General features: G+C 37.5%; 1 pseudogene; it reads right to left on the reverse strand.

The window, feature by feature from the left end:
- LOC117044574 overlaps positions 1 to 10,350 on the reverse strand; it is a 43,810-nt pseudogene extending 33,460 nt beyond the window's left edge.
- Positions 10,351 to 10,961: the final 611 nt, after the last annotated feature.

The raw sequence follows: 10,961 nt of genomic DNA on the forward strand, positions 1-10,961 counted from the left end.
TGATGTATCTTCCTCCCACTCCATAGGCATCCTTTTTAACAATTTCTGAAAGCCTTATATATTTGACCCAAGTTTTTAGTGACTACCAAGTGCATTAAGTTACAGCATCTTCCTATGCACCAGTTCCATCCATTCCCTGCCATCATCCTTCTCCTTGGCAGCTCATATCAAGTCATTTTATAGTGTGAGGAACAGGGCCAAAAGCTAGTGCAATGGTACTAGTGGCTGATATTGCACAGGATCTGTGGTCATATCCAAGTGCTAGCAAAACACATCACCCACAGGGGAAACCACTAGTGGGGCTAAGGGACCAAGTCCTTTTACCCATTTGTATCCACCTATTAAGATTTATTGTTTGGGAAAAGCTATTGATAGTTCCTGTTGGCTTAATTGGGTTCTACTTCCAGATCTGTACTCCTGGATATTTTTTTAAAAAGAAAAACAGAGCTCTGTTATCTCTAACACAATGGAATATGCAGGATTATGAAATGTATGACAACATGAACTTCTGTTATCTTTATTGCCCAGGTAGAACCTTCTGATCAAAAATAAAAAAATCATTCCAGTAGCACCTTAGAGACCAACTAAGTTTGTTCTTGGTATGAGCTTTCGTGTGCGTGCACACTTCTTCAGATACACTGAAACAGAAGTCACCAGACCCTTATATATAGTGAGAGGGTGGGGAGGGGTATTACTCAGAAGGGTGGTGGGAATGGATGATTGGATGATAGGTTTACGACTGTTAACGGCTGCAATTGGACTTACAGGGAAAACCAAGGGGTGAGATGGCTAAAAATAGCTTTATCATGTATAATGAGATAAGAATCCAATGTCTCTACTCAGACCAGGTCTCTCCATGGTTTTAAGTTTGGTAATAGGTTGCAATTCAGCAACTTCTCTTTCCAGCCTATTTCTGAAATTCTTTTGTAATAAGACAGCTACTTTGAGATCTTGTATAGAATGTCCTGGGAGATTGAAGTGTTCTCCTACTGGGTTCTCTGTCTTGTGATTCCTGATGTCAGATTTATGTCCTTTTATCCTTTGGCGTAAGGTTTGGCCTGTTTGTCCAATATAGAGAGCTGAAGGGCACTGTTGGCATTTGATGGCATACACAATGTTAGAAGATGAGCAATTAAATAGTCCTGAGATTGTATGTTTGATGTTGTTGGGACCAGTAATTGTGTTGTCCTGGTGTATTTGGCAGCAAAGTTGGCATCTGGGTTTATTGCAGGCTCTTGTACCAGTGTCCATGTTAAGTCTGGTTGTTGTATTATTGTGGGTGAGGATTTGTTTAAGATTGGGTGGCTTTCTGTAGCCAATGAAAGGTCTTCCTCCTAGAGCTTGAAAAAGAGAACTGTCATTGTCTAGGAGAGGTTGTAGATCTCTGATGATGCATTGAACTGTTTTAACTTGGAAGCTGTATGTGATTACTAGTGGTGTTCTGTTATTTTCTTTTTTGGGTCTGTATTGCAGCAAGTTCTCTCTGGGTATCAGTCTGGCTCTGTTGATCCATTGTTTAACTTCATCAGGCGGATATTTTAGTTCTAAAAAGGTTTGCTAACAATACTATACTAGCCACTATGGATGTGGAATCTCTGTATACCAACATCCCACACAACGATGGTTTACAAGCTATAAGGAACACCATTTCAGATAAAATCACAGCAGACTTTTCTACCAAACTCTGCCATTTTGTCCTTACCCACAACAACTTCAATTTGGGTGATGACCTGTTCCTCCAGATCAGCGGCACAGCAATGGGCACCTGCATGGCCCCAAAGTATGCCAACATCTTCATGGCAGATTTAGAGCAACATTTCCTAAACTCCTACCCACTCAAACCTCTCTTGTACCTGTGATACATTGACAATATTTTTATTATCTGGACACATGGTCAACAGACCCTGGACACCTTCCACCAGACATTCAATGACTTTCACCATCAACCTAACAATGAACCAACCTATGCAAGAAATAAATTTTTGGGACACTACTACAAAAATACAGAATGGGTGTATAGACACCACCTTATACCGACAAACATATCTACCACCTTATACCGACAAACATATCTACATGCTTCTAGCTACCATCCCAAACATACCAAACAATCAATTGTATATAGCCAGGCCCTACATCTGTTCCAACTCTACAGACAGAGACTCTCACCTAAGAGATCTACAGCAAACCTTTTTAGAGCCTTATTCTCTATGACTTTTTCTAGTTTTCTTTTAAAGCCATCTGAGTTGGTAGCCATCACTGCCACCAGTATATTCACAAGGCCCTATTGGAAGACTCCAAAGTTTCAATATATTTAATTTAGGGACCCCAAAGAAGGACAGTTTGGACTCATAGTTCATAAAACCAGTTTCATAAGACTGACATAAAAATATTTGGAAAGGTAAAGGCATAGTTTGTTAAAGGGAGCAGCAAGGATGGGCACCACTGCAGGAAATGAGTTGCTATGGTGAGCTGGGAGAAGTTTGAGCAAAGAGGTACCGTTTGAAGAAAACTGAAATGAAAACTTAAATAAACCATTGTCATAAAAGCTCTTTATTATAGCTTCTTATTTGCCATAAATAGCTCCCCGCTGCTGCCTTACCTTGAAATGCAAGTTCACCTGAAGCCAGCTGAGCACTATTCTCTGTGGCTCCAACCTCTAAATGGCCCCTATAAATGGAAACAGGATGAGCCTGGTAGAAGCTCCTGCTTATTGCTCCTTGACTGTGCCCTGGACCTGTTTCCTGACTCTTCTGTTTCCATCAACTTGCTGCACTCTGACTCTTTCTCAATCTTGCTCATCTTTTTGGTTTGTTCCCTGTCTACCTCCCCACCCCCAATCTAGCTAAGTTATCCTTTTTTCCGCCAATCCCTTGACATTAGCTTTGCCCCTTGAAAAAAAAAACGAAGCGAGTTTTCTTTCTTTTAAACAAACAATTATGAATTGGTTTGGAAACACACAAAAATGAATTTAGATTATCTGCGCCAACTGCTTTAAAAAAAAAGTGAGAAAGAAATGTAACAATGTAATTTTTCCCTCTGAAAAAAAAATATTTAGTTACTCTAGAGAAACAAATGGGTTTTTATACATACATTCTAATTACCTGCTGGTGCAACTGAAAAGCCGTTTGTTAAAATTATGGGTAAAAAAAAATGAAGACATGTACCAGTACACTACTGCATTAAAAAAAAAAGGATTTGTGAAGTAGATTGGTATTGGCTTTCAGTAAATAATGGAGCACTTCAAATATTGCATGTCAACTTGTGCTTTTAGAAATAGGTGGTTTGTTTTGATCATTCAGAAGGGAGTCCAAATATCTCCAGCTAATTAAAGTAGAAAAATTAGTTATGCATATTAATAATACAGCACCTGTGTTACCTATGCAGAACTCCCTATACAGCAAAACAACTGGTCCCCCCCCCCCATTTGCGGCATATGAATCACCAGCCACTTCTTTTTTAATCAATATATTTTTATTAAAGATTTCTTAGTTTACAAAAATACGTGCATTCTCTCTTTTTTCAAGTTGTGTTTTCTATAGATCAGTTCCACTTGTTGTGAGACATTAGTGTTGCATGCAGCAGCATTAGGTTCTGAAGAAAAGGGGAGGGAAGATGGGGAGGGAGGAATGGTGGGTGGGGTGGGGAGGCAATGCTTCTATTCTTCGGCTTAGTGTATGTGTGGGGTTTTGTGTCCAGCATCACTTGTATGGGTTCTCTTACTACTTGCTTGTTGTATTTCCTTGGTGGTGAGAGAGGTTAGGGGGTGTCCTAGGGCGTGGTTGGTTGTCTTTGTTTGGCTGTAGTGAGATTTGTTAATTTGTGTGTGTCCCTGTGTCTGTTTCAGTTTATTGGTTAGTTTTTCTAGTAAGGTTGTTTCCCATACTACATATGTGATACCATTGGTCCATGTTTACTCCTGGCAGATCTCCTGGCAGTGTCTGGCTATGATGCTTCTGGCTGCTGAGAGTAGGTGGGTTATGAGCTCTTTATAACGTGAGTGGGCATTATGTTGTGGGGATTTCCCTTAGTTTGTTTGAGAGGAATGGGTATGCTGTGGTGGAGGTATTTTCGATTTATGTATCTCTCCAGTTGTACTCATTGTTTTGTCTTGTCTTCTAGAATGTATGGGATTATGTGACGCACTTGGCTGACAAGGTAGTATGGTTCTATGTTGGGGATTCCCACCCTCTTACTGAGGATGGGAGGTGTAGGCATTTGGGGTTTATTCTTGGTATTTTGTGTGAGATGATAAATGAGTGTAATTTTTTCTGCCATTTGCAGAGTTAGGTTGGGGAATCCAGATTAGGAGGGTTTGGAATAGGTAAATTAATTTTGGAAGGGTGATCATTTTGATCATGGCTATTTTGTCTGAAAGGGTGAAGTCGGTTTGTTCCATCTCCTCAATTCTTTGTTGATTTGTCGCTACAAGGGGTTGTAATTGTAGAGATATAGTCTGTTGAGGCTTCTGCTTATTTGTACCCCTAGGTATCTGAACTTGGTGCAGCAAAGTTTTATCTTGGTGATGTTGGCAAATTCTTTTTGAATATGAGGGGGGTGTTGAAACATATCTCAGATTTTGCAAAAATTTACTTGTAGGCCTGACACCATTGCAAAAGTGTTGAGTTCTTTGGTTTGAGTGGTTCATGGGGTCTGGTGTTGTCACCATCAGGTCATCTGCAAAGAGCCCTAATTTATAGGTTCTGCCTTTTATTTCCATTCCCTTGATGTTTGTGGCTTTCATGTTAGTTAGTAATGCTATTAGGTATTTCCATTCTAAGCAATCAAAAGCTTTGAGGATGTCTAGGGGCATAATCCTCAGTGGAAGTTTAGTTGCCTTGCTGTGTTTGATCAGATTTGGTAGTTTCCTGATGGGGTCTGTTATATTACAACCCGAGACAAAGCCATTCTGGTCTGGGACTATTAATTTGTGTAGGAAATTCTTTAGGCGGTTAGCCAAGATTGATGTGAATATCTTGTAGTCTTGGTTTATTAATGAGATTGGGTGGTATTATATTCTACTTTGAGGCTGTCTTTGAGTGTTTTAGGGAGAGAGACTATCTTGGAGGAGGTCAAGGTTTTAGGAATGGGGCCCCCTTTTATGATATCATTGAATAGGTGGGTCATGTAGGGCATCAGGGGTTCTTTGAATTTCTTATAGAATTCTGCTGTAAAGCCACCTGGTCCTGGGGCTCTATCACCAGCCACTTCTATAAAAAAAACCAATATATTTTATATCTTGCATTGTGAGCTATAAGATGAATACCCTTCAGTCTCATTCAGTAAATTTATCCCAAGTCACCTTGGTGTATGGATGTAAGGGATGGAGGCTCTTCTGTCCAAATGCCCAGATGGGGGCTGATGGGCCATAGCTCCACCATGGTGATCTCAGGAGGGTTGTTCTGATTTGATGTACATCGCAGAGTAATCCATAACCCTGCTTAACCTTGCCCAAATAATCAACCAGCTGACAGGTTGGTTGATTCACGATACACACCCAATGCTTGTGCCGAAACCTGTTGATATCTATGATCAATAAAGTTGTGGCCTGTTAAAATTCCATGTAGTTGGCCTGTGTTTATTCCAATTTTACCATGCATAGGCCCTGCCGTCCGCAGCTTCACTGCACCTGGGCTCCATAATAGATATATTGTTTGTCAGGAACGTGATGCATAAAGAAGTTACTCAGTTCAAGCATGGAGGTAACAAGCAGTATTTGAAGTAATTGTTGACCCTAGTGAACCTTTCATATTATATATGAAAAAGCCCTCTTTAATATGAAAGGTTCACTAGGGTCCACAATTACTTCAAATACTGCTTGTTACCTCCTGTAAAACGGCAAATGAATTGCCTGCCTTCAGCAAACAAACCCCTCTTGTTCTCATTTTAGACAACATCTTAAATGTCGACTTGTGAGTTTGTCTTTGTTGAAATCTGAAGTTCATCTGCTGGATTATTTTCCCCAACTTTTAATAAGAAGCAACTCCTAAACATTCTCTCTGTGTGTTCTCCCACAAGTTTCTTTTGCAGAAACTGCACCTAGCTATTTATTCGTCTTAGCTGGAGAAACAGATTGCTTTTTGTTTTTATTTGTTTACTTTTTTTGTAAACGTGAAGTCCTGGCAAGATATTTGTGTGGAGGAAACTGGGAAAAGTCTAAGGATATTCTTTATATGAGCAAGAGGCAGTGTGGGGACTGATTAGTACTTTCCCCCCATATTTTATTTATTTACTTCAACAACACACAAAAACATAAATACAGACAAATCTCCCTCCCCCACCCCACACCACCCTGTGTTGACTTCCAATCTTCCTTCCTCTGTCTTCTTTAAATATATCCTTTATTCTTCGCATCAATTTCCCCCCTTTCATTCCTTTTCTCTTTCCTTCTTCCACACTTTTCGTCATTAATCTCATAATATACATCCTTTCCAAATATACAATTTTATAATTACCTACACTGCAACTTTCCTTTACAATTCCAATATACGGTAATACATTTCACTCACGTTACGAGGTCTATCTCAACATTTCTATATTCAACATATCATTCCTATATATTCCATAAACTTTCCCCATTCTTTTTGAAATGTTTCATTGCCCTGTTGTCTGATTATCGCTGTTAATCTTGCAATTTCTACATACTCTGTTATTTTCTTTTGCCATTGCTCCACTGTTGGCATTTGTTGTTGCTTCCAAACTCGCGCCAGCAGCAGTCTCGCCCCCGTTGTTGCATATAAGAATAATTTTTGATCGGTTTTTCTGACATCCTCCCCTACCATTCCTAACAAAAAGGCCTCTGGCTTTTTCTTAAATGTATACCTGATTTTTTTTAAATTCGTTATAAATATTTTCCCAATAAATCTTTACTTTATCCCATGTCCACCACATGTGAAAGAAGCTACCTTCTTTCACCCCACATTTCCAGCAGTTTTTATCAGCTGTTCTGTACATTTTTGCCAATTTGGTAGGTGTAAGATGCCACCTATACATCATTTTATATAAATTTTCCTTCAGTGATGTACATGCTGTAAATTTTATTCCAGTGTTTCATAATTTTAGTCATCTTTCATATTCGATGTTATAACCTATATCCATTGCCCATTTTATCATGACACTCTTGATCTCTTCATCTTTGGTGTTCCATTCAAGTAAATAATCATAAATTTTTGATAGTATTTTCTTCTCATTCTGTATTAATGTTTTCTCTATTATCAATCTTTCCTGGTCAAACTCTTTTCTTCTTTTATCTTTTACAAATATGCCATTCAATTGGTGGTATTCTATCTATCCTGATATTTTATCCTTTATTTCTTCATACGACCTAATTTTAATTATATTGTTTTCTTCTGTCAGGAGGTCTCTATAAGTTAGTCATTGACTTTTCATATTTAGTTTTTTAACTGCTTGGACTTCCTGAGTTGACAGCCATCCTGGGGTTTTCGTTTCAAACCACTCTTTGTATCTGTTCCATACCTCATACAATGGTTTCCTAATGGCATGGTTTAGAAAACCTCTGTGAACCTCCACCTTGTTGTACCAAAGGTGCCATGCATATCTATTACCTACCCCCTCCAGGTCTAATATATCCGTGTTTTCCAATCTAAACCATTCTCCTAACCACTCTATACATGCTGCTTCATAATAAATTTTAAAGTCCGGTAATGAGAAGCCTCCCCTTTCTCTTTTATCTGTCAACAGCTTATATTTTATTCTGGGCTTCTTCCCTTGCCACACGAACTTTGAAATTACTTCCTGCCATTCTGTAAAATATTTTTGACCTGTGATAATAGGAATATTCTGAAATTTAAAAAGTATTTTGGGCCTGATACTGATTTTAATGGCTGCAATCCTTCCCCAAAAGGACAGGTTAAATCTAGTCCAAGTTTCAAGGCTTTTTAAAATTTCTTTCCATGTTGTTTCATAGTTGTCTTTGAATAGATTGAATTTTTTGGGGGGGGGGAACCAAATACCCAGGTATTTTATTCTCTTTTCCACTGATATCCCTGATTCTTTTTGTATCTGGTCCATTTGTTCTTTATTTAAAATTTTAACCATCATCTTTTTCTTATTTATTTTTAGTCCTGCCAGTGAACCAAATTCTTTGATTACTTTCAGCGTCTCCCCTAATGTTGTTTGCGGTTCTTGAATTGTTAAAGCAATGTCATCGGCAAAAGCCTTCACCTTGTATTCTTTTAATCCATGTTTTATTCCTATCATTTTATCTGTTTTTCTTATTTTTTGTAACAAAACTTCTAGTGTTGTTATGAACAAAAGGGGAGACAGTGGGCACCCCTGCCTTGTGCCCTTAGTAATTTGAAAGTTGTCTGTTAAATCGTTATTCACTATTTGTTTTGCATTTTGATCTTTATAAATCACATCAATATTACTCATGAATTTTTTGCCTAAACCCATTATTTCTAAATTCATTTTCATAAAGACCCATGACAGGTTATCAAATGCTTTTTCAGCATTGATAAAAATTAGTGCAGCTTGTTTGTTTATTTTAATTTCTAAATATTCAATTATATTCAGCAGGTTCCTCATATTATTTTTCAAATGGCGTCCTGGCAAGAATCCTGTTTGATCAGTATGTATTTGTGAAATCATGATCTTTTAAAATCTTTGGGCCAGGATACTTATAAACAGTTTGTAATCGTCGTTTAAGAGGGATATTGACTGTAATTTTTAATACTTGTAAGATCCGACCCCTGCTTTGGAATTAACGTAATGTGTGCTTCTACCCAAGTTTTGGGAGTCTGTCCTTTTTCCATTATGTTATTCATTTTATCTTATTCAAAATTTCTTCTTTAGTTTTCTCTCTCTTCCTCTTAAGTATACAACTCTGTTGCAAAAACAAAAAACAAAAAACCTTCTCATAACGGCCTTGCTGTCGTCCCAGACAATATCAATATCTGTACCTTTGTTTAGGTTTAGTTCAAAATATGTGTTCAACTGATTTTTAGATCTTTCTAGAATGTCGTTATTATCCAAAATAGTGTCATTCAGTCTCCATCTATATGTTGTTGGGTCTTTAGCTTTCCATTCCATTGTGACCGCATTATGGTCTGACAATGTCTTTGGTAAGATTTCTGATTTTACTACTTTTGTTGTTAGTTCTTTTGATACCCAGATTTGATCAATCCTACTCCAGATTTGATTAGGTTCAGAATAAAAAGTAAATTGTCTTACTGTAGGGTTTTTCCATCTCCAGACATCTACTAACTCATTGTTGTCTATTATAGATTCAAATGAATTTGATAATTTCCCTTGATTTGATTTAATTTTTTCCACTGATCTGTCCAATTCCATTGAAGGTACACCGTTAAAGTCTCCTATCATTACCATTTTATACTCCATGTATTCCGTCAAAAGTTTCCCTAGTTTGTCATAGAATTCCACTTTTCTTTCATTTGGAGCATATACTCCCACAACCATTATATTTTCACCCTCTATTTGTACTTCTACACAAATTATCCTTCCTTCATTGTCTTTAAACTTTTGTTGAGCATTGTATTTCTTTTTTACACAAACCACCACTCCTCTCTTTTTCTGAACATCAGAGGATATAAATTCATTCCCCAACCTAAAAATTTTAAGGACCTGTTATGTTTTCTTATTACATGCATTTCTTGCAAACAGATTATATCTGCATTACTTTTATTTAACACATGTCTGATCTTATTCCTTTTAGTCTTATTATTCATGCCATTCACATTCCATGAAATTACTTTTACTGTCATTTTGTTAGATTAAATATTTACTTTATTATTTCATAGTTGCTTAAATATCAGCTTTACTTTGAACTTGTTCTTGTTCATCTTTATCTCCTCCATCCTCTTGTTCGGCTCCTTCTATTTTGCCCAACTCCTTATACTTCCTTCCAAATTTCTTCAATTCTTGCTCGGTCCTAATTTTTAATTTCTTTTCTTTATAGTAAAAGGACACCCCTTCCGGGTATTCCCATTGGGACCTTATTCTGTTAGCATTCAATTTTTTTGTTAATTCCTTATAAACATTTAGTTTACTCAAAAAGCAATTTGGAATGTCCTTAAATACCACAATTGATTTCCCTTCTATAATTAATTTTTGTTCTCTAGATTTCTTCAGTATTGTGTTTCTCACTTCAGTTGTACTAAAAGTCACTAAACAATACCCTGGATATTTTTTCTTTGATCTGGCTTGTAAGACAGTAGCTCTTATTCTAAAAGCACTTGTTACCATATAATTTAGATCTTCCTCTTTCATTTCTAACAGTTTTGCCAATTCAGTAATCAATCTGTCTCTAACATTTTCACCCTCCATCTCAGAGATTCCCCAAAATTTCAAGTTCTGAGCTTTTTGATTCATTTCTAAAAATGCCAGGTTGTCTAGTGTATTTTCTCCCCTTCCTTTTTATTCTCCCTCACTTCTTTCTGAACTCGCTTTTGCTGTTCTTCCATTCAATGATTATTTCTTTGTGTGTCTGAAAGCAACTGAAAGAGCCAAACAGACCACTTTCATGAATGATAATAGAACAGACTCAAGTGACGTGGGGTTTTTTCTCCCTCCAAGCACATCTTAGCAGCTGTAACAAAGTATGGGCATGCAGAATGAGGTTGACTGGTGGGGTTCAACACTGGGGATTAAGCAGCTGTCAAGTCTTACCTGGAGCAGGTAACCTAATAGAGGTTTGTAAAATTATGGCTGGTGTGGAGAGAATGACTAGAGAGGAATTCTTCACCCTCTCCCTCAGCACTAGAACCTGGGACCATCCAATAAAGCTGATTGGTAGAAAGTTTAGGAAATACAAAAGCAAGTCTTTCTTCACACAACACATAGTTGACTTATTTAACTCCCTGCAACAAGATGGCCAGAGGCTTAGATGGCTTCCATGTAGCCAACTTTACAGAGGGTAGTTGTACCAACTGCTATGATCAGCTGAACAAGTTCAGAGGCAGTATATCTCTGCATACTCCATG

Source organism: Lacerta agilis, chromosome 3, assembly GCF_009819535.1.
Source record: "Lacerta agilis isolate rLacAgi1 chromosome 3, rLacAgi1.pri, whole genome shotgun sequence".
In the NCBI taxonomy this organism is placed as follows: domain Eukaryota; kingdom Metazoa; phylum Chordata; class Lepidosauria; order Squamata; family Lacertidae; genus Lacerta; species Lacerta agilis.